The sequence below is a fragment of the Centroberyx gerrardi genome, chromosome 12 (genome assembly GCF_048128805.1).
Source record: "Centroberyx gerrardi isolate f3 chromosome 12, fCenGer3.hap1.cur.20231027, whole genome shotgun sequence".
NCBI classification, from domain to species: domain Eukaryota; kingdom Metazoa; phylum Chordata; class Actinopteri; order Beryciformes; family Berycidae; genus Centroberyx; species Centroberyx gerrardi.
This window is the reverse complement of record NC_136008.1, coordinates 27,090,281-27,116,685: the sequence shown is the minus strand read 5'-3', so window position 1 is coordinate 27,116,685 and position 26,405 is coordinate 27,090,281. Positions and strand designations below refer to the sequence as shown.

General features: G+C 42.0%; 1 pseudogene; it reads right to left on the bottom strand.

Annotated features, from left to right (window-relative positions):
* On the bottom strand, positions 1-25,828 carry LOC139914430 (myosin-13-like; annotated as a pseudogene).
* Positions 25,829-26,405: the final 577 nt, after the last annotated feature.

Here is a 26,405-nt window from a genome sequence, read left to right as displayed (position 1 = left end):
TAGTGAATAAAATGGCAATGTTTATTGAAGTGTTACAGAAAAGGATTCAACAGTCAGTTCATATTTTATGAGCGCTGTTGAAATGCCCCCATCTGGATGTGGTCTCTTTATTCAGCAGCCTCGCTTCCCTATGGGAGAGAAATGAAAAACACATTAAAATTTGCCAATGTCATGGGAATAGGGCAGGAAGAATGGAGAAATACTTAATGCATCGTTTACACCTGATCTTAGAATAGGAGTGCTGATCGAGGATGCCTGGTCAAACCACATTAACTTTAGTATGTACGACTTACAAAGTGAACTCTATGTGTCTCTAATCTTTGGTGCTTCATGAATATAGGATCAGAAATCACTTACCGATTAAAATAGATTCCATTATGAGAACACTGTATGTAAAAACAAAATGACTGTTCCCTAACAAATTACCTTTCCAGCATCGTGGCTCTTGGCCCTCAGCTTGTTGACCTGGGACTCAGCGATGTCTGCTCTCTCCTGCGCCTCCTCCAGCTCATGCTGCACCTTCCTGAACCTGGACAGGTGAGTGTTTACCTGCTCCTCCTGTTGGGGTGTAAAAGGTGTAACTGTATGACAAGTTTTCCTTATCTGTCTGTCTTTAGTAGAGTACGGCATCAAAATCCCTTGGAACATACATAATAAATCATACAATCAGGATTCTCCGATATCATTTTACTGATGATATAATTTCATGACTATAAATGCTACTAGTTTGTTCACAAGTCAGTCGTCCAGGCATAAAACAGCACAAAAATCATTCATTATCAGATGTAACACAGTTCATGAATCTACACTGGAAAGAGCATTGAAACATAAAAAGCAATAAAGGAACTTGTTATGCTCTTAGTTTAGGTATTCCACAATACATCATTTATTCTATCATATTTCACAATCAAACCTCATTATTAGCAGGCTTTACTTACAGCCTCCTCAGCCTGTCTCTTGTAGGCCTTGACTTTGAGCTGCAGCTTGTCCACCAGATCCTGCAGTCTGTTCACATTCTTCTTATCCTCCTCCGTCTGCGCAGATTAAAGAGAGTAAGGAAAAATGCAGCAGAAAGGAGAAATCACGGTTGCAGGATTGTCCCTGAAATATGTAACAGCAGCACTGCACCACTTATGGATGATTGTGAATTAGTCAATCCACAAGCAACCACTTCATTAGGAGCATTGTCTGATATCCTTAGGGTGAGGGCCTAGGCTGTATTCCTGGTGAACAGGTGAAAAGTACCTGATAGGTCAACTCCTTCACTCTCCTCTCGTACTTGCGGACTCCCTTAACAGTGTCGGCTCCACGTCTCTGCTCGCCCTCAACCTCAGCCTCCAGTTCACGCACCTGAGAGCACGCACACGAGAGAGAGAGAGAGAGAGAGAGAGAGAGAGAGAGAGAGAGAGAGAGAGAGATAGAGAGATGTAGACTCACATCAGTGATAGCCTTCTTTTCCTCAGCATTTCTTGCTTCTTGGACAGTGTCGTCCACCTCATCCTGGATCTGGACCAGGTCAGCCTCAAGCTTCTTCTTAGTGTTCAGGAGACTGGTGTTCTGGGTATCAGATGCAAAAAAATGAATAAATAAATGCAACACAGATTACGTTTTCCAACCATAATGGCCAGTACAAATTCAACTTTAATTCAGGAATACAATTTTCCTCAATATTTAAATCCCCTTTCCTCAATATTCAAATCCGACCAATTAAGTTTCCCTTGACACATAGAATCGATTAAACTTGACCCCCAAACTGTTAGCATTTCACATTCTGCTGAGCAATAACACTTTCCCATGTGAGTGACTGATTTGACAAACCTGAGAGTGAAGCAGTCCCACTCGCTCGCTCGCATCCACCAGCGCCTGCTCCGCCATTTTGCGGCCTCTCTCCGTCTGCTCCAGAGCGCCTCTCAGCTCCTCGATCTCAGCCAGCATCAGGGCATTCCTGCGCTCCACCATGGCAACATGCTCCTTCATGTCCTCCTGGCCCCTTAGGGCATCGTCAAGGTGCAGTTGGGCATCCTGGAAACAAAGAAAATGGTGAATGCGAATTGGTGACTACACAAGACTAAACATGTTTTCGTGAACCTAGGCTAAAGGCTGAATACTAAAATTCTCATTTGGGTCCAGGATGAAAAAGTTTGAGAACTCTTGGTCTATGGTCAGAGGATAATCTGGTCAAGTGTAACAAGGAAGATAGTTGACAGGTAAATTCCGATTTTCCCCAACATTTAATTACCATTAACAAGGGGCATATGCAGTATTCAATAATTTAGATAAGAACGGGGGTGCTATCCCCCTTCATACCACCTGAAATTGCCCCCTGATCTACAATAGTACACAGGACACACAACTGGGTGTAGGCATATGTCTTGGGTCAAGGGTCATGAGTCTGGGTCTCAGGCTGAGAGGCCAAATAAAGTACAATGCTGAAGACCCCCGACTTGTAGCTGACCTTAATGTGCATTATAACCCGAGCCTTTTAAATGGCTGCAGATATGCTGAATCGACGGTCTGTCTTACCTTGAGCTGCCCCTGGATGTTTCTGAGCTGCTTCTGGGCCTCGGCGGCCTGGCGATTGGCATGGCTCAGCTGGATCTCCATCTCATTCAGGTCTCCCTCCATCTTCTTCTTGATCCTCCTGCATGGAGTCGATCACCCTCTGGCTGTTCCTCTTGATCTGCTCCGTCTCTTCGTCCTTCTCTGCCAGCTTCCTGTCCACCTCGCTCTTGACCTGGTTCAGCTCCAGCTGGACACGGAGAATCTTGGACTCCTCGTGCTCCAGGGTCCCCAAAGTGAGCAAATTTAACTGGGTAAATTTAATGAAAGACACTTTCACTTCATATCATCTCAGTGAAGATTAATTTGAACAAATTGCAGGCTAATTCAATGAACCAATCTGATTAAATTTATTTGAGAGGTGACACTCTATACACAGTTCATATACTATAAGTATGCTGTATTTCATGAAATTACCTCAATACAAGCAATTATTGAACTTGATTCTCAATTTGAATTTACCTCAGCTTCCTCCAGTGCGTTCTGGAGCTCTGCCTTCTCGGTCTCCACTGCCTTTTTGGCCTTCTCCAGCTCATGGATGTTCTTTCCAGACTCATCAATCTGTTCAGTCAGGTCAGAGATCTCCTCTGCAGAAGACAATACAAGTAACATTTTCTGTTTCTGTATAGCCTTCCAACCTGATATTACTGAATAACCAAAAAATGCCTTCAGAGGAACTGTGAATCTGGGGGCTGAACTTTGTAGGAGAGCCATGCAACAAAAGACATGGGCAAAAAGGAGCACCAATGACCCAACCCATAATTTGTCTTACACTGAATTAGTTCTCAGAGGGACATATGACAACAGAACTCAAGCATGTTGCATTTGCTCAGCAACTAGACTCCACTAGACCAACACATTAATAGAGACAGTTCTATGAAACCCCAGGAAGAATACACTTGACATACGCTGCAGGTTCTTGTTCTCCCTCTTGAGGGTCTCTAAATGATCCAGAGCCTCTTCAGTTCTTCATTTTGATGAGCTCGGTACTCAGAGATCTGGCCTCCTTCTGTGCTCCCTCCAGCTCAGCCTGGCCCTCTTCATATTTTTGCTTCTACTCTGCTAGGACCTGGTATTATAAAGATACCAGTGAAAAGTGAATGATGACAAGGAAGCTTTAGGAGAGGGGATGGCATAAAATAAGTTACAAGCAGGATTGGAGCCCACAATGTTGTGAGTACATTGTACATGGCTGAGCCTGCTGAGCAACCAGCCACCACTTCTATGGAAGGAAGGAAGGAAACGTACGGACAAACCCGTCTTTATTTGTCACAAACAACCATTTTTCACAGGCACACACACGTGCACGGCAACTTGCACAAACACACTTGCTTCCAATGGCGCCGTGAGATATGTCCTCTGCATTTATCCCATCCTGGCTCGTCCTTCTCCACGGGCAGGCCAGGAGCGGTGGGCAGCTTGCAGCGCAGCGCCCGGGGACCAACTCCTTTTTCCGACCATCGCTGGTCAGGCAACTATCTTCTTGCATGTTTTTAGTGGGGGGTTCTTATCGGTGTTATATGTGTCAGGGAGCAGAGATTAGGACCCAAATGCAGACAGCCTGAAGCAGAGAGCTTTTCTGAAGCAAGCAGCTTTAATGCAGAACTGAAACTAAGGCAGAGAACAAAACAGAAAATCCCAAAAGCAAAAACCACAACAGGCGGGCAAAACAAAGGAAGACAAAACCAAACCTGGCCGGTTACAAGGCAAGAAGGTATCCACAAGAAACACAGGGTACACAGCAGGAGGCGAAGCAGGTAACATGGGAAACACAACAGGCGAACTGACACCACTCCAGGGAAAGACAGACTACTTATACACACAGACTAACGGGGAAATGGAGAACAGCTGGCAGCAGGGAAAAGAGTCCAGGAAGTGAAAGGAGTGGTGACCAGGACACAGGGGCAGATCATGACAATATGGAGGAAACCCCAGGTGAGCACATGCAAACTCCACACAGAAAGGCCCCTTTTTACGAGGACCTTCTTGCTGTGAGGCGACAGCACTACCACTGCGCCACCGTGCCACCAATATGTTGTTATGACAATACTGTACATTTCTACAGTGTTTTATTAAACTATTCTAGTCTTTGATTAATGCATTGGTAGTAAAAATAAATAATAAATAATGATAATAAGATCAGTAATAGAACATACAATAAACAACAAAGCACCAGTAATAAGACATCAGTACAATCAACAGTAAGACATGCAATAAGCAACAGAGCATAGCTCAGCAATGAGTTAAAAATCGATATTGTAGTATAAAATAGGATGCAGTTGATGCAGTTAAAGTGAGTAAGCTAGTTTAAAAAGATGGGTTTTAAGAGCAGTTTTGAATTCTGTAATGGAGTCCAGTATGTGGATGTGAGGGGGAAGGTTCCAAAGTTTGGGTGCAGCATAGGAGAAGGCCCTGACACCCATTGTGCTGAGGTTGATGGCTGGTAGTGCCAGTAGACCTGAAGACCACAGGGAGCGAGAGGGAGTGTAAGTCTGAAGGAGGTCTGTGAGATAAGCAGGGGATAGATTATGAAGAGCTTTAAATGTTAATAATAAGATTTTAAAGTTAATCCGTTGTGACACAGGGAGCCAGTGTAATTGAATCAACAGGGGAATGACATGTTCAGTGGACTTTGATTGCGTATAATCCGTGCTGCAGAGTTCTGGATGAGTTGGAGTCGGTGAATAAGTTTGTTGGGGATGCCTACCAGGATCGCATTGCAGTAGTCAATGCGTGATGTAACCAGAGCATTGACTAAGACTTCTGTGGAGTGTTGTGTTAAAGCAGGGCGTAGTCTGGAGATGTTTCGCAGATGGAAAAAGGCAATCCAGGAGACATTGTTTATATGACTGGAGAAAGAAAGGGTACTGTCCAGGATAACACCAAGGCTCTTAACCTGTTGACACAGGTATGGTGGCTCCAGCAATGGGGAGTGAACAAATATTAGTTTTTGAGAGTGTAGATTTAGAGCCAATGAGGAGTAGTTCAGTTTTACTACTGTTGAATTTTAGGTAGTTGTTTGTCATCCATATCTGTAAATCATGGAGATAAGCAGTGAGGGTACTGGAGGGGAGAGTATAAGTGGGCTTAGTGGAAACATAAAGCTGCATATCATCAGCATAACAGTGAAAATGAATACCATAGTGCCGGAAGATGTTGCCAAGAGGGAGGAGGTAAATAATAAACAGGAGTGGCACCAACACTGAACCCTGTGGAACTCTGTGGTGAGCTATGGAGCTTTCTGACTGGTAATTCTGAATTTGTACAAAATGTGCCCTGTCTGCAAGGTAGGAGGCAAACCACTGATACACAGTGCCCCCAACTCCAATACTGGCCAGACGATACAAGAGGAGCTGATGGGATACAGTATCAAAGGCTGCGGTGAGGTCCAGGAGGATGAGGATAGAGAGTAGACTGGAATCAGCTGCACGGAGGAGGTCGTTGGTGATCTTAACCAGGGCTGTTTCTGTGCTATGTTTGGGGTGAAAGCCAGATTGGAATTGTTCAAAGAGATTATTGTTATCAAGGTGGATCTGGAGTTGAGATGCAACTACCCTCTCAAGAATTTTGGAGATGAATGGTAAATTGGAAATAGGCTGGTAGTTGTTTTGGTCACTAGAGTCTAAACCAGGTTTTTTCAGAGTTGGTCTGATTATGGCAACTTTCAGTGATGGGGGAACTGTACCAGTGGACAGAGAGGAGTTGCTAATGGAGGTTATCAGGGAAATGATAGAGGGCAAGCATGCTTTAACTAGGGTTGTGGGGATTGGATCCAGGTGACATGTGGAGGTATTGGACTTAGTAATAAGTTCAAAAATGTGATTTTCGGTTGGAAGACTGAAGTCACATAGGACAGTGGATGGGGACAGTTTCATGGCGCTTGCTGATGGTAAGTCGGTCTGCATGATGTTAGCAGAGGCCAGCTGCTCATGAACTGTAGTAATTTTGGAGTTGAAAAACTTCAAAAAAAGCATAGCATTGTTCATTAGAAAGGTTAATGTTCATATTGGTTTCAGGTGGTTTGAGTAACCTTTTCACTGTGGAGAAGAGAGTTCTAGTATTCCCTTCACCTGTACTGATGATATTTGCATAATAGGAGCTTTTAGCTATTAAGAGAGCATTTTTGTAGTGGAGTATATGATCAAAGTACATTTGTTTATGAACAGCAAGTCCAGTCTTGGTGCAGAGCCTCTCCAGGCGCCGACCTAAAACCTTGAGCTGACGTAGTTCAGGTGTGTACCAGGGAGCAGTATGGGCAAATGAGACAACTCGTGTTTTCAGAGGGGCTAGAGTATCAAGTGCAGAAGATAAACTGTCATTGTAATAGTCCATTAGATCCAAGAGTGAGGGGGTGGGAGCAGGAACGGGGTTCAAGGTAATTAAACTGCTGAGATCTTCTGGGTTAAGATGTCTGATGTTGCGGTATGATATGATTACGATGCACCCTTGTTTTATTGAGCGGTAGGTTGGTGTTGAATAACACAGCTTTATGGTCTGAGATCAGTAGTTCAGCAGCGGTGATGTTATATGGTGTGATGCCGGAACAACAAACTAAGTCAAGGATATGGCCCTTGATGTGTGTTGTAAAGTTGACATATTGTGTTAGATCGAAGCAATCTAACATTGCTTTAAAATCTTTAGTGAACATATTGTCAGTGTTATCAAAATGAACATTAAAATCCCCCATTAGGATGATATTAGGAGACATTGCACTAAGGGTGATTAAAACTGTTGAGAGTTCAGTGATGAAAATATTTGATGACTTGGGTGGTCTGTACAGAACAGCAATACTGGTGGGTGTAGGACCACAGAGCTTAACAGCCAGCAGTTCAAAGGAAGACTGATCAGGTAGAGAGAGTGGCGTTAGTTTTACAGTCTCGTGATAGATCAGCGCGAGGCCGCATCCCCTGCCCGAAGAACGGGGTTTGCATATGTAAACAAATCCCGGTGGAGCTGCTGAACTTAGGTGTAGAAAATCATTCTGTGGCTGCCAGGTTTCTGTGAGACATAAATAGTCCAGTTTGTGATCTGTGATGAAGTCCCAACAATGCCCCAGAGGGGCATTGTTGGCGATAGATCGGATGTTGTAGAGGGCAAACTTATGATAGGTCGTGTGCATACATACAGCTGATTTAGCTAGTGGAGTTAGCACACTGTGGTCTACACGCCGTGTGCCGTGTGGGTGGGAGGCCCTGTGCCTGATAATGGTCTGTATGGGGAAAATTCCCGGTGAGAGGGAAAATGACAGATGAGGCCGGTGGGGGGAGCTAGCGGGGGGAACAGTACTCTGAGGTGCCACTATAGGTGGAGATGGAGGTTCCGGGGAGGGAGTGTGGGATGTAAACAGTCAGTCATGTGGAGAGGACTGTACAGTGTGCTGCAACTATCCAGGATGACAGGGACCGTGGCTCCAGGGAAGCAGTGAGTGGTTGCATTGAAGAAACGGATGTTCCTGATTATGGAATCCCCCACTATCAATGTGGTTGGGGAGAAGAGGGGACGAGGAGATGACAGTGCCCGAGCAGGCGAGTGTTGTGGCGAGGCAGCGACATCAGACCTGAGAGAAGGATTCCCTGCCGGCACAGGGCAAGGAAAACCTCCAGAGCGTCTGAGCACAGCCTCTTTCAGGATCCTATGACGGGAAGTGGAGGTCATTGCCCGGGATGAGGGCCATTGATCTGGCCCCACAGTGGAGCGGCGAGCCACCCGAACACCGCTAGCCACCAGTGGAGGGGAAGCCGCAGTGTCAGCAGGCGCCGTCCTCGGAGAAGGGTCCAGATCGGGACTAGTCGGAACCGAAGGAGCATCAGCTGGGTGGACCGGAGTGTCGTCAGACAGGGCCGCGTAGCGGTTGGAGAGGCTTATGCGAGGGGGTGAGGCAGCCCCGTCCAAGTCTCTCTTGCGCCCACGGACCACCACTTCGGCCCAGGACGACTGATGGTTCGGTGTCGAGCAGGAGGAAAGCCGTGGACAGGTGGAGGGGTCCCACAGAACTGTGTCCTGGATGGCTGCACTAAAGAGGCAATCCGTTTGGACTGCCCAGAAGCCACGTCCATGAAGCTGGTCAAAAGAGAGTCTTTCTTCTGCAGTTCATTGGAAAGCCGTGGAATAGGGTCTGACCTTAAGATCGCTTAAGGTCAGCGATCTTTCTGTTTGCTTTCTTGAGTAGCACACAGTCCTCACAGGGCATAGTTGGCATAGTTGTGTTTGTTAGCTTAGCCACCAGGCAGTAGTTCTCACACCCGGATAGAGAGGTGAGTGATGGCATGGTTGCTGGTAGCGTTGGTTGATACTAAAATTTCTTTCAAACAGAGAGACCTAATATATGTGAACAATCAAATTCCGCAATATCCTTTAATGGACCAATTACCTCATCAAAGTTCCTCTGCTTCTTGTCAAGGTTAGCGGCTGCCACCTCTCCGACTACAATCAGTGCCCATTCTGTCAGATCCATGTTCCATAAATGTAATATTAGTAAGAGCCCTGGGCCTGACATGATCACTGGCAAATTTCTTAAAGTTTGTGCAGATCAGTTATGTGATATTTTTACTGATCTTTTTAACTCGTCACTTACCCAGCACAAGGTCCCGAAACTGTGGAAGGAGTCTATTGTTGTACCCGTGGCCAAGAACAAATCCCCCAAAGAGCTCAATGACCTTAGGCCTGTGGCTCTGACCTCACTAGTGATGAAGACTTTTGAGCGATTGGTCAAACAAATCCTGACTGATAAGGTTCAGGACCTGCTCGACCCGATGCAATTTGCATATCGGGTTAATAGAGGGGTGGATGATGCTACTACTACTTTATTTAATTATCTGTACAAGCATCTCGAGGGTACAAAAACTCATGCAAGGCTTTTATTTGTAGATTTCTCCTCAGCTTTTAATACAATCCAACCACACATTTTAGCTAGTAAACTACTGTCCACTTTTAATCTTGATGCTGGCATGGTGAAATGGGTAATGGACTTTTTAACATGTAGGCCCCAGGCAGTCAGGGCTAATGGTGCCCTATCCCAGAAGCGGTTGTCATCCACAGGCTCGCCCCAGGGGTGTGTCCTGTCCCCATTATTGTATATTCTATATACAAATGACTGTAGGAGTAACTACGACGACAGGCATCTCCTGAAGTTCGCAGATGACACTGTTTTAATCAGTCTGCTCCAGGATGGAGAGGTCGATCATGGGCCAGTTGTGAAAGACTTTGTAGAGTGGTGTGACAACCACTTCCTGAAGTTAAATGTTCACAAAACTAAAGATATGGCCATCGACTTCAGGAAAACCTCCCACTCAACCTTCCCAACTACAATCAAGGGCTCACTTGTTGAGACGGTTGAGTGCTACAAGTACCTGGGAACAGTGATCGATAAGAACTTGAACCATGACCTCAACACATCTGCAATCTGCAAAAAGGGCCTGCAGAGACTTCACTTTCTGCGCAGACTGAATACTTTTAATGTGGACAAGACACTGATGGCTTTATTTTACAAATCCTTTATTGAGTCTATTTTAACCTTTTGTTTAATTTCTTGGTATGGGAACCTTACAGTGCAAAACAAAAATCGTTTGTTCAATATTGTTAAAGTAGCCAGCAAAATAATTGGCACGCAGTAGCTTTCTTTAACAGATATCTATGACAGACAAGTTTTGCGGAAGGCACGGTCGATCTTGGCCAGCTCTGACCACCCACTCTTGGAGGAATTCGTTGTTCTCCCCTCTGGGCGGAGATACAGGTCCCCCAGGGTAAAAAGGAATAGGTTTAAATTTTCCTTTGTTCCAAGTGCAATAAATGCGCTTAATTTGCACTAAACCTTGACTGTACTGCTCAGCAGCACTTTATTATAGCTACCATTCCAATGGTTTGATACTTTTAACGAACCGATACATTTTTTTTGGTTGTTTGCTGTAACTGTTGTGATTAATGTACCATGTCCTCTTGTATGTTGTGTTTGTGTTTTTGCCCTCTACTGCAAATCAAATTTCCCCTCGAGGGACAATAAAGATCTGAACTGAACTGAACTGAACTAGACTGTTGGCTCTCTCCACATCAATCATAAGGTCTTCCACCTCTCCCTGCAGCCTCTGCTTGGTCTTCTCCAAGGAGGCGCACTTGGAGTTCACAGCCTCAATGGACTCCTCAGCCTCCTGTAGATGCTGGGCCAGCTTTTTCCTGCACAGGAAGATTTAGTTTCACTCAACTATGGGGACAGTAGCACCTTAGTTAGAAAGTGTGTGGTCATAGCATTTGAATCCATGAAGAGATGAATGAAGTTTTTAACTGCTCTGTCTCACAGAAGAAAAATAATTAGCTTAATTCAAGTATTCACCATTAAAGCCACTATTCTGGATTTTTTCACCACTTAAATTTTCTATATATTTGCATGCATCTTTGAACAGTTTAACTTAATTAATAGATAGAAAATGAACCTTTGATTTTTTTTTCTAAATCCATGACATTTCACAACATACAGTACTGTAGATCCATTTTACTTGAGTGATTATGCATATAAAATGCACAGAAATCTCATTTAATTTAGTTGCTACATATTGCTGGTCATTGCATCAAGCTCTTTAAGTCGTTTTGGGAATGAAAATTGCCTCTGATGTCCTATTTGATTATGGATTATGGATTGGTAGAAAAGCGTTCACTTACTTGGCTTCCTCCAGCTCCTCGGTACGCTGGATTGCATCACTCTCATACTTGGTTCTCCACTGAGCTACCTCAAGAGTTAGCCTTGGACATGGCACGCTGCAGCTCAGCCTTGGCCTGCTGCTCCTCCTCAAACTGCTCTCTGAGCAGATCACAGTCATGGCGGGCAGACTGGACAGCATGGGCCAGGGCGTTCTTCGCCTAGCAATCATTGTGAGAAACAAGAACAGTTTAATCAATTCAATGGATTGGATTTGCACATTCCTCAATTGTCTCAAAACTTCAAAATCCTTCTGTAACTTGGCTGCTACTCTCTGCTATCTACATCTTCTCCTTTGTGACTGGTATAGATTTAATAAGGTAAATCAATAACGGATAATGGCTTTTACTTGGATTTGCCTCATCAGTGCACTTCATTGAAAGAATAAATGTCCCTAATATGTTGTACATTCAGTGTATATTCAGTACTATAAATTAGTCACTAATATATGATTCATGGAACAGCACAGAGAACAATACAATCAACATAATATGAATATATCTTTTTAGATGACCTTTGAACTAAACAGATGATTCAATAAAACTAAACCGACCACTAATTTGAATATATTAGATAATTATATTGGCAAATGGACAACAGGGATTCCATCCCTGTAGAAATGTTTTCAGCATGGAAAAGTGAATGTCATACCTTTACTTGCTCCTCAATGTGTCTCTTGAGCTCCTCGATCTGCTGAGTGTAACCCTGCCTGCCTCTAGTCAGCTGGGAAACTAGAGCCTCCTTCTCCTCTATTTGACGACCATACTCGCCTGAATGAGAGCTGAAGTGGACATGTGAGCCATATGTGAGAAATTAGTGTCAGAGGGGAACGACACCGCTTTAACTTCAACATGATCAAGCACTCATATTCAGTATTCAAATACTCACCATTCTCGGTCTGAAGTATAGCCTTCTGTGTACTCAAGTCGTTCAGCTGCCAAACAGTCTCCTCATCTTGGACTTGAGTTCACATTTGGCCAGGTTGGCCTGTCAACAACAAAAAAGTTTCAAGTTGTCACTGTACAAGTGTCCTACACCCATTTGCTACTCCCCTTTTTCGACTTTTATTGACCTTTTTACCCACCTTTGCTTTGGCCACAGCCTCCATGTTGCTGGAAAGGTCGTCAATCTCCATCTTGAACTCACTCTTTTCCTTCTCCAGCTTCTGCTCCACTCTCTGCAGATTGTCAATCTGCCCAGCTCAGCAGGCTTCTCGCTGCAAGGTGGACTCCTCCAGGTTGCACCTCAACTTCTGGAACTCGGCCTCTCGCTTCTTGTTCATCTCGATTTGAGCTGCGGTGGCTCCGCCGGCCTCCTCCAGCCTCTTGCTGATCTCCTCCAGCTCTCTAGAGAGGTCGGCCCTCTGCTTCTCCACCTTGGCCCTGGCGGCACGCTCAGCCTCGATCTCTTCCTCCAGCTCCTCAGTACGAGCCTAGGAAAAAGCAACCGATGGGTACATTATAATTTGCACAAAAGAAATATGCCTTGGATGACTTAAGAGCAAATCCATGAGACCGAAGTTAAGTGGGGATGGGACGATATATTCATCTCACGATACGATTCGATACAACCACGATACAATATATTAAATAAAAGTTCAATGGCAACAAAAACTAAGACTGTGCAGAATTATGTTTATTTCTGAGCCATAAATCTTTCTACCAATGGTACTGACTTTCTAGAACAACAATTTAAAAATGTCACTCCAAAGTGCAAATAATATTTATATATTTATATTTTGAAGGAGAGCTTGTGAAATTGTGATGGGCAAACCATCTAATTTGTGATTACTACAGCAGAATAAAATAGAGCTAATATCATGATTCATTTTTCTGCCCCATGAGACAATTGTCATATTTTTGTATTGGGATATATTGAATTTTGATAGATTGTCCCCTAAAGTAAAGGCAATGTAAAAGTCAGATAATTTCACTAAAAATGGGTAACACATCTTATTCAATTTAATCTACCAATATACCTGGAGTTCCTTGATCTTCTTCTGCAGCTGAGCTCCCAGAGAGTGCTCATCCTCAATCTTGCTGATGAGCAGACTGGTCTCAGAGTCCTTCCTGGATGTAGAAAATACAAAAGGCAGAATTAAAACACTGTTCACTGTGGTCTTGTGAACCTAAGCAGGTGAAGTATAGTCCTTCCAGGGTTAGGTGTTCAATTAGCACTGGGGTCTCCTACATGAAAAGCATATGTGATTACAGTACTGTGAAGTGCTCTGGACAATGGGTGTCTATTAACTGGCATAAATTATTCACTGCGACGCTATGCATGGGAGCACATATAGCATATCCTCTAGAGCTGAAGTGGGCAATTTACTTCTTGAGTTTCTCCTCAGACTGCTGCTTGTCATTTTCCAGGTCCATAATGGACTCCTGGGCCAACTTCAGGTCTCCCTCAAGCTTCCTCTTGGCTCTCTCAAGGTCCATGCGCAGCTTCTTCTCTTGCCCCAGTGAACCTTCAAGCTAATTAAGCAAAAAGGTAATTTTAAGACATGTAATTATTAGAAATAGACATAGGTATCTATTTCTAAGAATCTAATAATCTCTATAGATGTCTATATCTATATATAGATATATAGACAGATATCTTAAATTATCAGCCATATTATGTTGACAAAGCCTGCTGCATAATACGATACGATACAATGCAATACGATTGGAAAGAACTTTATTGTCAGATTTGTCTGGAATTTGTTATGCATCATAGCATAACAAATTTCAGAGAAATCTGTAGGTTTAATAAAATATTATCAGTGGCTGTATGTTAGTAGCCTGAAAAGGGGATGAATTTCATTAGAATAGCAGACACAGTAGCCTGCAAAATAAAGATTGGTATCATAAGTATTTTAATTAATCGGTTTATTTGTTTGAAAATGTGGGACCCAATTAAATTGTTGCTTTATGCTTCTGACAAACTTGTCCACAATGGCTTCCCAATTAATTAGCCTCTTTAAAAAAGGCTGCTGCACATTAAATTATATAATTATATTACTCACATCATCGACTTGCTGTTCCAGCTTGGTATTGGCTTTGGCCAGAGTGTTGACTTTGTCTTCCTCTGCCTGCAGGTCATCCAGTGTCTGCTGGTGGGCCTCCTGGAGAGCTTTCTTCTCCTCGGTCAGCTTGGCAATGGACTCATCCTGCGAGGCCATTTCCTCAGTCAGGTTCTTCACCTAGAATTGTGACAGGAAATAGTTTTCCAATGTTTATAACCTCACCACAGTTCACTATTATATGAAGAAAAAAGACTCTAGACTCTAGACTATGAGGTATTCCAGTGAATTCCAGTTCCGAGTTTATTTTATGAAATATCCATCTTTTTCTACCTTGTTCTCCGTAGCATGTTTCTCCTCTTCCACTTTGGCCAAAGTGAGCTCCAAGTCATCAATGTCCTCCTTCAGCTCAGAGCACTCATCCTCCAGCTTCCACTTCTTAGCAGTCAGCTCAGCATTGATCTCCTCCTCATCTTCCTTCCTCTTCCCCGTCGTCTCTTTGAGTTTGGCCTCCAGCTGGATTTTGCTCTTAATGAGCCCCTTGCACCTCTCCTCAGCATCTGAGAGGTTCTCACTTTCCTGTAGATAGTGCAGCATTCATTTGTTAGCAATAAGTAGAGGAAGCAGTATTGAGGAAATTATAATAACAAGGACTATGTTCGATCATACTGCTGCAGTTGATTTACGACTTTTACAGAGGGAATTCACAAATGTAAGAATGTAATACTGATCTCACATGAAAAGCTCCCAACCACACTTTTGGAGTTTTTTTTTTTACTTGGTCATTTACTTTCTTTATTCTTGAAAATATGAGATTAACTGACTGCAGTGAAAATAACATATTTGTTTTTCATAATCAAGTTACAGCTTACAGCTAGGGCCAGGTTGGTTGTCATCTTCCCGTAGTTCTCCTGGACTAACTCCTTCTCGGTCTCAGCGCTCTTGAGCAGAGGCTTAATCTTGAAGTACAGGTGCATCCATGGCCAGTTCTTCACATTCATGAAGGAGCGAATGTTGTACTGGATGGTGAAGATGGCATCTCTGAAAGTGATTAACAGCAATGAATGTTTAATTATGCAACTTTGACATGACAGCGTGATATGAATGCCTAATACAACAAAATGAATTCATACTAAAAAGCCAATCAATCCATCAATCCATCCACTGGGTGATTACTGACTTCCTCTCTATCTAACTATCTAATCTAATTTCAAGCCTACCTCCTCTCCATCATCTTAACAAACCCTCTCCTCATGAGGTATCCTCTGCAGAGAGCCTGGGTCATGGTTACCAGCTCAGCCAGCTTCTCATCTCTCATATCTCTCTCTCCCCACTTACTTTTCACTATCAATATTGATTTTAAGGTATCAAGATGTGGATCAAAAATCTTAAAAATATAGGATTCTTACAATGACAGTTCCAGTTTTCTTTTAGTTTATGGATCAAATGAGGTTTGATTTAGAAATGCAATTGGTATGTAGATAAACAGAAAAGTGCTCTATCACATAATGAAATGTATCAGCAAAAGTATTGAACAATGAGACCCACCCCTATTCAGCACATACAGCCGTACACAACGACCCCATTGTGGCTTCTTTTGTCGGTAGAGATGAAGCTTCGGTTGCTAGCAGCAGTAACGTTAGCACTAAGTGCTCCACAGCCGAAAGTGGCGGGTCGGTGGTTAACACACATGAGCTAGCCAACACAGAGGAGCTGGAGCAGCTGCCGATTGTTCCACCAGTAACCCCAGCTCACCATGACGAGGCCAACTAACGTTACGGAATTTGATGAGCCGTGTCAACCTGGACAGAGACCTTCGAGAGGTAATTTCAGAAAAGCTGGTTTACCAAATGGAAATAGCTGCATTATTTCATTGAGAGAGACACCATTCTTTGCTTCACTTGCTGCAAAGCTCTGGAGAACTGTTAACGATGGGAGGACAAGTTCATTTACAGTAGATGGCTTTTGTAATTGGCGTAAAGCAACTACAGAGTTTAGTCACCGCAAGTTGTCTGACCTACATTTCGAATTGATGAGAGTGCTTGTTTCACTCAACAACACTCCCATAAATGCTGTACTGTCCAACCTTGTTGAAAAAGAGCAAGCAACTGCCAGGACAGTTCTTCAGCTCAATCAAATGTATCTGCCGTGAAGGGCTTCCATTAAGATGCCATAGTCATCTGTTGTCAACTTATGGACATATACATTGCCAAAAGCCCATGAGTGGCTACAGAGAAAAGACAGTTGAATGTCTCACACCATTCAAAATGAAAGGCCACGTTTGGAGCCTTCAAATAGCAGGTAAGACATTATTATTTGGTTATTGCTGCCGCCATGCAGAATGAGTGTAATTGTCAACATCATGTTTGTGGTGTGTAGCCAGGAATTGGCAATGCTGCCAGCTGTTTGATATGACATACTTTAAAAATGACATTCATGATAACTTGTAGGGTGGGCAATAGCACATTGTCTATTGATATTTCACCTATTACTTGAAATAGGTGAAATGTTTGTGTGCTCTTGCCTAGCATGCTATAGGCCTACTTCTATAGTCATCATACTGTCTGGAGCCACTGTCTGACTAGAAAGGAATTGACATTTTTGCCCTTGCATTGCCTTTCTGAGCCTACCCACCCAGGCAGAATAAAACTCCAAGCATGTTTATGACTGTCCTATTCCATTTGAAGTTCTGAATTCAGTGTGGTTGTGATATGGGATTGTAGAGGAATGTATTGGATGGGCAATTGGCTACCCTGTGTAAATGGCTTGCTTAGATTATCTGTGGTGTGAAAAGATGTGTTTGTGTGCTTATCCATTATAGGATTAGAACTCGTGTGAGTGATTTACTTATGGGCGTGTGAGGGAGTGTGAAAGAGAGCTTGTGTCTATCCATTGTGGTAGAAAGTAACAGTGAGAGGAGAACCGTCATTGGCCCCATCTTCAATCACTATCTGGCTCCCACTGCATATGCCCTCTTCTTATGATGCCTGTACTGGGTACAGATAGCTCTATGCCATGCATCAGTATTGTCTGTGTACCGAGATTTGAGGTAACCAGTCTCTCTCCTACTTGGCAGTAGTCTGCAGTAAGGGTCTCTGGGCTTTCTTTCAGTATTTTATGTTTGTAGGTTTCCTTGCCTGGGCATTTTTTTAGATCTGTTGGGTATTTTATGGCAAGGATGGGGGGCTTTCCCATCTGTTTCCCATCTTTCCCTCAACAACTCACTCTGCTGCTACTTAACAGGCTAACTCAAAATAGCACAAAGTCCTTTGAGGAAAAACTTGAAATAGAGTTCAGTTAAGATATAGGGGCCGCTGCTTCCCTCACTCCTCTATAGCTCAACTAGAGGTGGAGGGTGTCTGTGCAGGAGTTTCATGGCTTTTCCTGTCCTATGGGTCCTTGTTTTTCACATACTGTATTTCTTTAAAAAGTTGCCCCTTTGCTTCTTAAGTTTGATATTTTTAAGATTTATCAAGTTTATCTCTCTCCAAAACTATTTAATTTGTAAGATTTTTAAGAGCCTCAGTGAGACGGGTCTTCTATCTCTTTCTTTCTCTCTCCATTATCACTAATCGTATCCACTATCCAATTACAACTCTTGTAACTAGTGTGTGTGCGATTTGCATATTGTCGTGGGAGAAAGAGAGCTTACAGCAAAGCTCAAGGCTCTCTCTTTGACAAATGTAGTTTTTGTCAGTGTTCTGTAAAAACCTTGCGTATCACCAAAATGTTTGACTCTATGCAATGTTTTTCAATTGTTTGGCTGGTCCCAGGGTCATGAAACATTTTCAGCAATTTCTGCTGGGGACAATGCCAGCTTTCAACACCAGTAAAATTAGGCAAAAACAAGGGGAAACAAGGTTTCTGCGGGAAACCACTGAAACCACTGAACTGCAGCAAAATTAATTAGTAAGTCACCATAGAGGATTCTGCTGGGGAAGATCCTGATGCCCTCCAGCACACCGTTACACCTCAGCTGGTGGATGACCAGGAAGTTCTCCATGAGAACTGGACAGATTTCAACACTATTACCATTAACTATACCCTTTGCCTTAATCTTAGATCATCATTTACATAGAAATCTTGATTGCAAGTATGAGTTAGTAATCCCTTCTTTGACATTAGAGGAAAGGATTAAGAGCAGATATGTTACTGGAATTATCAAGTGAGCACCTCCCATCACAGGTGTTTTGTTTTTCTAATTTGGCCCATGTATTCATATAAATTCCATTTTATATGAATTATAGATATTTTGTGATAAATGACAGATACTTTGTGATAAATATGCTTATGTTTTTACCTGGCGTCTTGGTTTCATTGGGAATCAGGCAACGTAAAAAATGAGGGTGAGTGCTCCTCAAGTTGGTCATCAGTTTGCCCATGTTCTCCTATAAATTGTAACTGGAAATTAAATGAAATCAGAACGTGGTATCAGAGTCAAGACATTCATATTAAATCAACATGAGTCTCATTATCCACCAGAAATAGAGTTAATATCCTGCAATAATATCCGATTTTGCCAATATCACCTGTTTTAATGTAACTGATCGCAAACATCGTCTCACACAAATGCTGCATGATCCTGTGATCAAGCTGAGAAATTGATCATACTTTGGTAAATGGAAAAAAATACATGAACGTCTATGAGAAAATACTCAACTCATGCAAAGCTGACTTTTTGGAAATGTGAGGTTTCTGTTGGACAGTGACAATATGTAGGCCAACTGTTAGAGACACAAATTTGCATTGGATGGGAGTGGTGACATCAGGTGAAAGCAAAGGACAGGCCTATACTTAACTCATTATTGAACAGAAATATTAAAGTACAACATACTCTGAACAGCGCAGATACCTGGAAGGAACCACCCTTCTTCTTGTCATCACCACCCCCACCCTTCTTGCCACCTCCTTTGGCAGCACCAGCATCTGTTTTAAAATATAGCCTATATATTATTATCATGTCTCACCTACTGTATATTTAAATCAACAATAATGTTAATACATGCTGAATTTCACTTTTAAGTTAATTCTTCATGTGAAAATTGCATCATATTAACAACAGTGCACTAGTGGGTCTCACTTGGGTTATAGATCATTGAACACAAGTTTTTACAAACAGGTTTTGTGTTTTGAGTAAGATTAGACCCAATAAGAATGAACCCCATTGCTCAGCCCAATCAACACACATTTGTGGCATTACCCTCAGCTGAAGCATGGCATGCATAGAGGTGGGCCAGAAGCTTTACTGAAGACTTCTGGTACAGCTGAACAACAGACTCGTTCAGTGGGTCTTTGTTCTTGTCCAGCCAGCCTGTAATATTGCAGTCCACAGTACCGGCATAGTGGACCAGAGAGAAGTGAACCTCAGCCTTGCCCTTGGTAGGCTTGGGCTTCTCAAAGGCCTTGGTCTTGCCAAGGTGCTGGTCTAGGGTGACCACATTTTCAAACCCCCAAACCGGGACCCTTATGTGTACCGCACGTTCATGCACGCGCACATGTATGCGCTTATGCACGCACCATAGGCGTTTTCATCAGGATGGGGGACAATTATTTCAGCGCTTAGCACACCTAGTGACTGCACCTTTCAACACCATGGACAGCGCCTCAGCAAACAAAGAATGATGTTTTGTCTCCAAAAATCCACCAAAACAGTTTATTTGAAAACTGTATAATAACACTAGTAAACACAAAACACAAGGATTGCACTGGTGTAATATAACATATTTATTGATTGTCAAATACCTTTCAAAACTGCCAGTTTCAGATCACTGTCACCGGCGTTTGCCCCGCTGAAGTAGGTCGCAACGGTGCTACTACTAGCTTGTAGCCACCGCTTATGTTTGGCCGTCTTAATATGATCTTTTATGTCGGCATTTCCACCGTGCGCGACCGAAAATGTACTCTTGCAGTGTGTGCAGAACGCAGCACTTTCGTTGCTGGCTACTTCACGAAGAAAAGAGTAAGCCTTCTGGAGGTCTTTAGAAAAGAGCGACTTTCTCTTCGGCATGACAGCTAACCGTTAGCGTACTGACAGATTCTGTCAGACAGAGCCACAACCGTCATAGGCTAGCAACAGCCTTGACAACGACACATTGATTGATTGACACACATACAGACAAATCAGTGTTAAATTCAGACGCGTGGTGCATTGTTTATGTTTTTTGATTGGGTTAGGTAATAATGAGCGGGACAGAATATGATAAACGTCTATGTAAGCGCTGGAAACAAGTACAATGCTATTATTATTATTTTAATTGTGGTGAAAACCGGGACAATTTGGTAGTGAATGTTGAAAACCGGGACATTTTAGTGTTTTACAGATATTTGTCGGGACTCGGGACACCCATCTTGAAACCGGGACAATCCAGGACAAACCGGGACGTCTGGTCACCGTATGCTGGTCATGCAGCTTGTTCTTGAAAGAGGTGTCAGAGGCCTTGGGGAACATGCACTCCTTTTCAAGGATGGAGAAGATGCCCATGGGCTGATGGAGAGAGAGAGAGAAAGAAGGAGAGATTGACATTGAGATTAAGAGAGAAAGAGAGATGGGAAAGGGGAGAGAAAGTCACAGACAGAGATCAATTTGATCAAAAGAAGAAAAGCAACACTTAGAGAGTGTGAAATATATGAACAGTCAAGAAATCAGTTCTCTAAAAGAGAGGTTTTTTGCTTACCTTCTCAATAAGCTCAATGCAGGCAGCCAAGTCCATACCAAAGTCAATGAACTCCCATTCAATGCCCTCTTTCTTGTACTCCTCTTGCTCCAGCACAAACATGTGGCGATTGAAGAACTGCTGCAGTTTCTCATTGGTGAAGTTGACGCAGAGCTGTTCCAAGCTGTTGAACTATATCAAATAGATAATAAATAAATAAACATCACTCCCACATCTAAAACCATTTAAGTGTAGTGTGACCTTTTCAGAAGAAGGAGACCTCTTTTTTCATGAACATCTTGTCCTGTTTTAAGTGCCAATGTTGGTTGACATTTCTTACAAACAAAAAAAATAAAAAGATGCATGAATAACTGCACTAAAAGAGGGCACTTTGTAAATTGAAGGGCTAAGTGGCTGAACCTCAAAGCCATCTTTGGACTCACATGCCTATTTTGTAGCGTTCTTACTTTGTATATACTTACGTCAAAGATCTCAAAGCCCGCAATATCCAGCACACCAATGAAGAACTGCCTCGGCTGCTTTGTGTCCAGCATCTCATTGATTCGGATGACCATCCACAAGAACATCTTCTCATAGACAGACTTACAGAGAGCCATTGTAGCATTGTTGACCTAAAAACATGGTAATCATTTTAATCATCATTTTGAATCAATCTGATTTTCTGAATTTCAAACACTTCATTTCTGAATTTGAATATGCCCAGAGAAATAACATGAACAGGAATGAACAACAGTCACATGAAAATAACGGACACTAACAGACTTATAGCACCATTTAAAGGGAGAGCTTTCAGAATGTATACAGCTTTGAGCATATCAGCAGAGTTCAGACCCATGAGGTAGGCGATTTTATCAGCCTCTGGTATAAAAAAAAGAAACATTTTTTTTGTGTTCTTTAGTACCCAAATATGTGCTGGGCCATATAAAATGTGTTGTTCCCAGCTATACACGCAAGTGTGCTAACAATGACACATACTTTACTCAGCCTGCTCTTCCCATTGCTTCTGCTTGAACTTCATGTTGCCATGATGCATCACAGCACCAGTCAACTTGTAGATAGCCAACTTCTCCTCAGCACTGAAGCCCAGGATATCGATGGCAGTCTGCATTTCACAAGGAAAAAAAGTCATTCGGTATTAGAGCTTATTTTTGGAATACTCTCTGCAATTCTCTGTATTCTCATAAGTATTTGGACAGTGACACATTGTTTGATGTTTTAATTACCTTGGATGTGAAATTACAATAACTCAGGCTGCAGCTCTTTAACTGTTCACTCCATATGGCTGAAAATACCCTTTAATTAAAGCTGGCTGTCTTTCAGCTCATAATTATTATGCCATTTCATATCCAAAATAATAAAACTAGGGAGTCAAAACATCAAACAATGTGTCATAGCCAAGAACGAATGGAGCTTAATAAATGACTTACATCTGTGGCAATGAACTCTTCTGTGTCATTAATGCTCTTGACAGTGATTTCACCCTGGCTGATCATAGGATAGTCATAAGGGTTGGTGGTGATCAGAAGAGTCTCTGTAAGAAATTTGAAGAAAACCAAGAGTTTGTAAGATGTTAGAGGAAATGCATAATTTTTTCTCCATGTTTTACTTTTTTTCAAAGGACATGCAGGAGAGTTTGTAAGCAGTTGGCCACCTTCCCCTAGTTAAATAAATTGGCCACTATTTGTAGGAGAGTAAACAAAATGCTTGAGATGTTATAGTGTCTTAATTCTTCGTAATCTCTCAAATACATTTTTGTTGCATTTCTAAATTTAACTTGCACATACCCTTGGACAAGCTGTGATAAACTGTGTTTTTTTCCCACCCACATGTCCACACAAATAAATATTCAATACATCTTGCAAGTGTTATATACTGTATGTCCACAATTAACTTTAAGAGAAGTGTGCTGCATGTATGCCATTCACGTCAGATCTTGGCAACGCGTCGTATTACTGCCTCGTCAACACAGTGATGTATTGAAAGTCAGTCCCATATTAGACAAATTAATTGTGTTAACAACTGGACAACATGTGTAGCTATTAACACGCCTTTTTTAAGGCTGCAGAGTAAAGTGGCGTCCGGGTGGTCTCATGGCCTGGTCACATACCAAATTCTTGTGATGTTGTGAGTTTGAATTTGGTCGCATGCCATAACCTCTCTCTCACCCACCTACCTTCCCTGTCATTATCTGCTGTGTAATATCTAGACCAGCACAAATGCCATGAACACAATTGTAAAAAAAAGTACTTTAATATGTTCCATTGCAAACTCTTTGCCAAGAATGAAATCAAGCCCTTCACATGGAAATTCAAACTGCTCAGTTATCTCTTAGCACTGGTACACTTTGTCTCTAATACAGTGCAGGTAGTCAGGAAAAATTTGAGAATTGATTCTTTTGCTTCCAGTAAACCTATCATTAAACCTGACCTTGACTGAAGATTTCCCGGTCTGATTGCTTTAATTTAGTTTAGTTTGGAGAGAGAAAACAACATGCAGTTCATGTGCGTTCTAATTTATGATTATAAATTATAATTTAAGATATAATAGCTCCGGTAAACTAGCTCATAATTTGCCATATATTATAATTTGTCAATTTGTTAATTACACCATAATTGTTGAATAAAGGAGCTATAATTGAAGTGATTACAAAATACATTTAAAAAGGAGGAAAAAACTAGGAAAAAAATGAGGAGAAAAAAAAGAGGAAATAGTGGCATGCAATGACGTACCAAGAAGTTCAGGCTTGTGGCCAGTCATCAGCTGGTAGAAAATGTGGTAACTCCTCTCAGCAGACAGCTGGAAGGTCACTCTTGACTTCTCCAGCAGATCTGTCAAGTTCATAGAAAGTATCTGTTCAAATGCTGTGGAGGGGCAAAGTTTCAATTTCAAGAAACATTTAATTTTTTTAATTTGAGGTATTGGGTTTACATCACTTGCATTTATATCAAGGATAATATAATACAACCTCATTATGATTCACATAATTCCAGTACAACCTAGCAAACTGAATAGACTTTATGAACAAAAACAATCTTGAGAGATTCAGATTTGCGTTCAATTACTTATTCTCATATTCACCTTTTCACATCTTCAAGTGCAAATCTGAAAATAGGTTTTGCCTTAACTCCTAAACTTAAAAGGACTCACATGTTTCAATATCAGCTGAGGCCAGCTTGCCAGTAGATCCGAAATGGATTCTGATGAATTTACCCTAAACCACCAGACAGACAATTCAGTATGAGTCTTGGTGATATAAAGATCATCAAGAAGCTTCTGCGGAGCTCTACAATGTAACCATCACTTACTTGGCTGCAATGATTTGGTCCTCCAGTGGCCCCTATGACAGGACATTATAGGTTCATTAGGATTCTGACCAAAAAGAATTAGCACCTTATAACGGCTTGATTTACATAGGCACAAAAGGCCTGGTTTTGTTGATCAGATCACCCTTATTACACAACCATTACAAGATAAAATCTGTGCCAAAAGTGGTTAGAAATCAGACTTTTTTCTTCCTGTGTAAACTGAACCAAAGATAATTTGCTATTAATCCATCACTCAATATTTACCTGCATTTTGCCAGCCTTCTTGCCTCCAGCCACTGCGATTGTCGCAAAGTACTGGATGACATGCTTAGTGTTGACAGTCTTTCCAGCACCAGATTCTCCACTGGAGGAGACAGAATTTAGTCACATTTCAGAATTTATTCTTAAACCTGATGAGACCCAACGGGAATCATCCTAGACCTCATGAGACCCAAACATCCCCGATCTGACCAGACCAGATCCAACAGGTATGGATCAGATTGGCCTGAATTTCTTCTTTAAGTTAGAAGAGGCCAAAATAGATCTGCAATAGTAGCAGAGATTTTGTTTAAATTTAACAACAATTCTATGATGACAATTTTATTTACTTTTTGTGGATGAAACAATACATTATTATGTATTGCACCATATGTTAACACAATAAATCAGGCTTTTTAAGAGTGTAGGAATGCTGGGAGTGAAACAGAGTTGGGGAGAAACATGGTCAGAAAGGGACAGATCCTCATACCACATATAACCTGAAAAATTAGAATAGACTTCTGACTCCTTAATTTGACTTCTGGATATGAATCTGGTTCCCTAACAGCTGCAAAGGGAGTTTTACTTCTTGAACTAGCCTACATTACTCTCTGGTGATAGGGAGGTGAGGAGTTTTAAGAGAGAGGAACTCACGTAGATCACCCATGACGCAAAAAGCTCTTTGAGGTTATACAGCACAGCGGGTTCGTTGAGGTGGGTCATCATGGCCATGTCCTCAATTTTGTTGAACTTTGGAGGATTCATGGGATGAATCATGTCATCCTCCTTCACTGTGAGGCTCTGTGAAAAAATACAGCGACTGAATAGACTCAAAATCACCATTACCCTCGCTTTTAAACTGACTGTAGCTCAGTCCAAAAAGTTCTTTTTCAGCTGTATGTAACAGCGCTTGAAATTAGCATAGTCAAAATTATGGTAAATTTTGACTGTGCCCAAGAAGGAAAGTAGCCCATGTTCAATCAGTTTTTTTCTATTCTAAAAACAATATTAACTGCTAAGAAATTAAATGGACTGGTGAAATTCTGAATCTACTTGCCACTGCAGCCAGTGGACAAACAAGTCAGTCTCATGTGCTTGTGTGTGAGTAAATTCAATCCAAAATGTATCGACTTACCTTTCCACACAGGGTCTAGACAGTGGCTTTTCCACCCTCTCTCTTGATGAGTTTGCCCTTGAGGTACATCTTTTCAGGATCATCCACAAAGTAGGCGGTTTTGGCATCAAACGGAGTGTTTTTAGCCTCGATTCGCTCCTTCTCAGGCTTATGGAGGTAGATAGCCGCGGGGCCATAGGCCTCCATCTCCGCGTCTGTGCTCATGATGGCACTTTAGTGGAGACTGCTGTATTGGAAAGAGAGACAAATCTGTACCCTGTATTCACTTTGATGTAACTTTTCGGTCTGAAAAATTGTGAGGTATCATCTTGACTTGACAACTTTGAAAAGAAAAATGGCATACAATTAGATTTATTGATATTATCAGTGCTTGAGGCCACATTATTTGGAGGAATAAGACACCTGTACGCCTGTACATTGTAGTTTACATTTACTTGCATGTTATATTTAAATGGTTGTTGGTCATGTTATTTAATGTTAATAAAAAACACTTAATAAAACTGATGATGCTACATGTGTTTGTCAAATGTAATCAAATGTTGTCTGTTGTTAATAAGCATCACACAAAAAACTCAGAGAACAGCTCAAACTTACTGCAATTGTTTTACATCAATTATCAATCTATTGTGTTGCATACTGTATTACATCATTTTGTTGTTTGATTGATTGTTGATTAGTTAGATGTAGGTAGGCTCATAGAGACATAGAGACATGCTTGTGATGAAGGGCCATATAAGTACACTTGACTTGACTTAACTATGATTAATGAAATATCTCATGG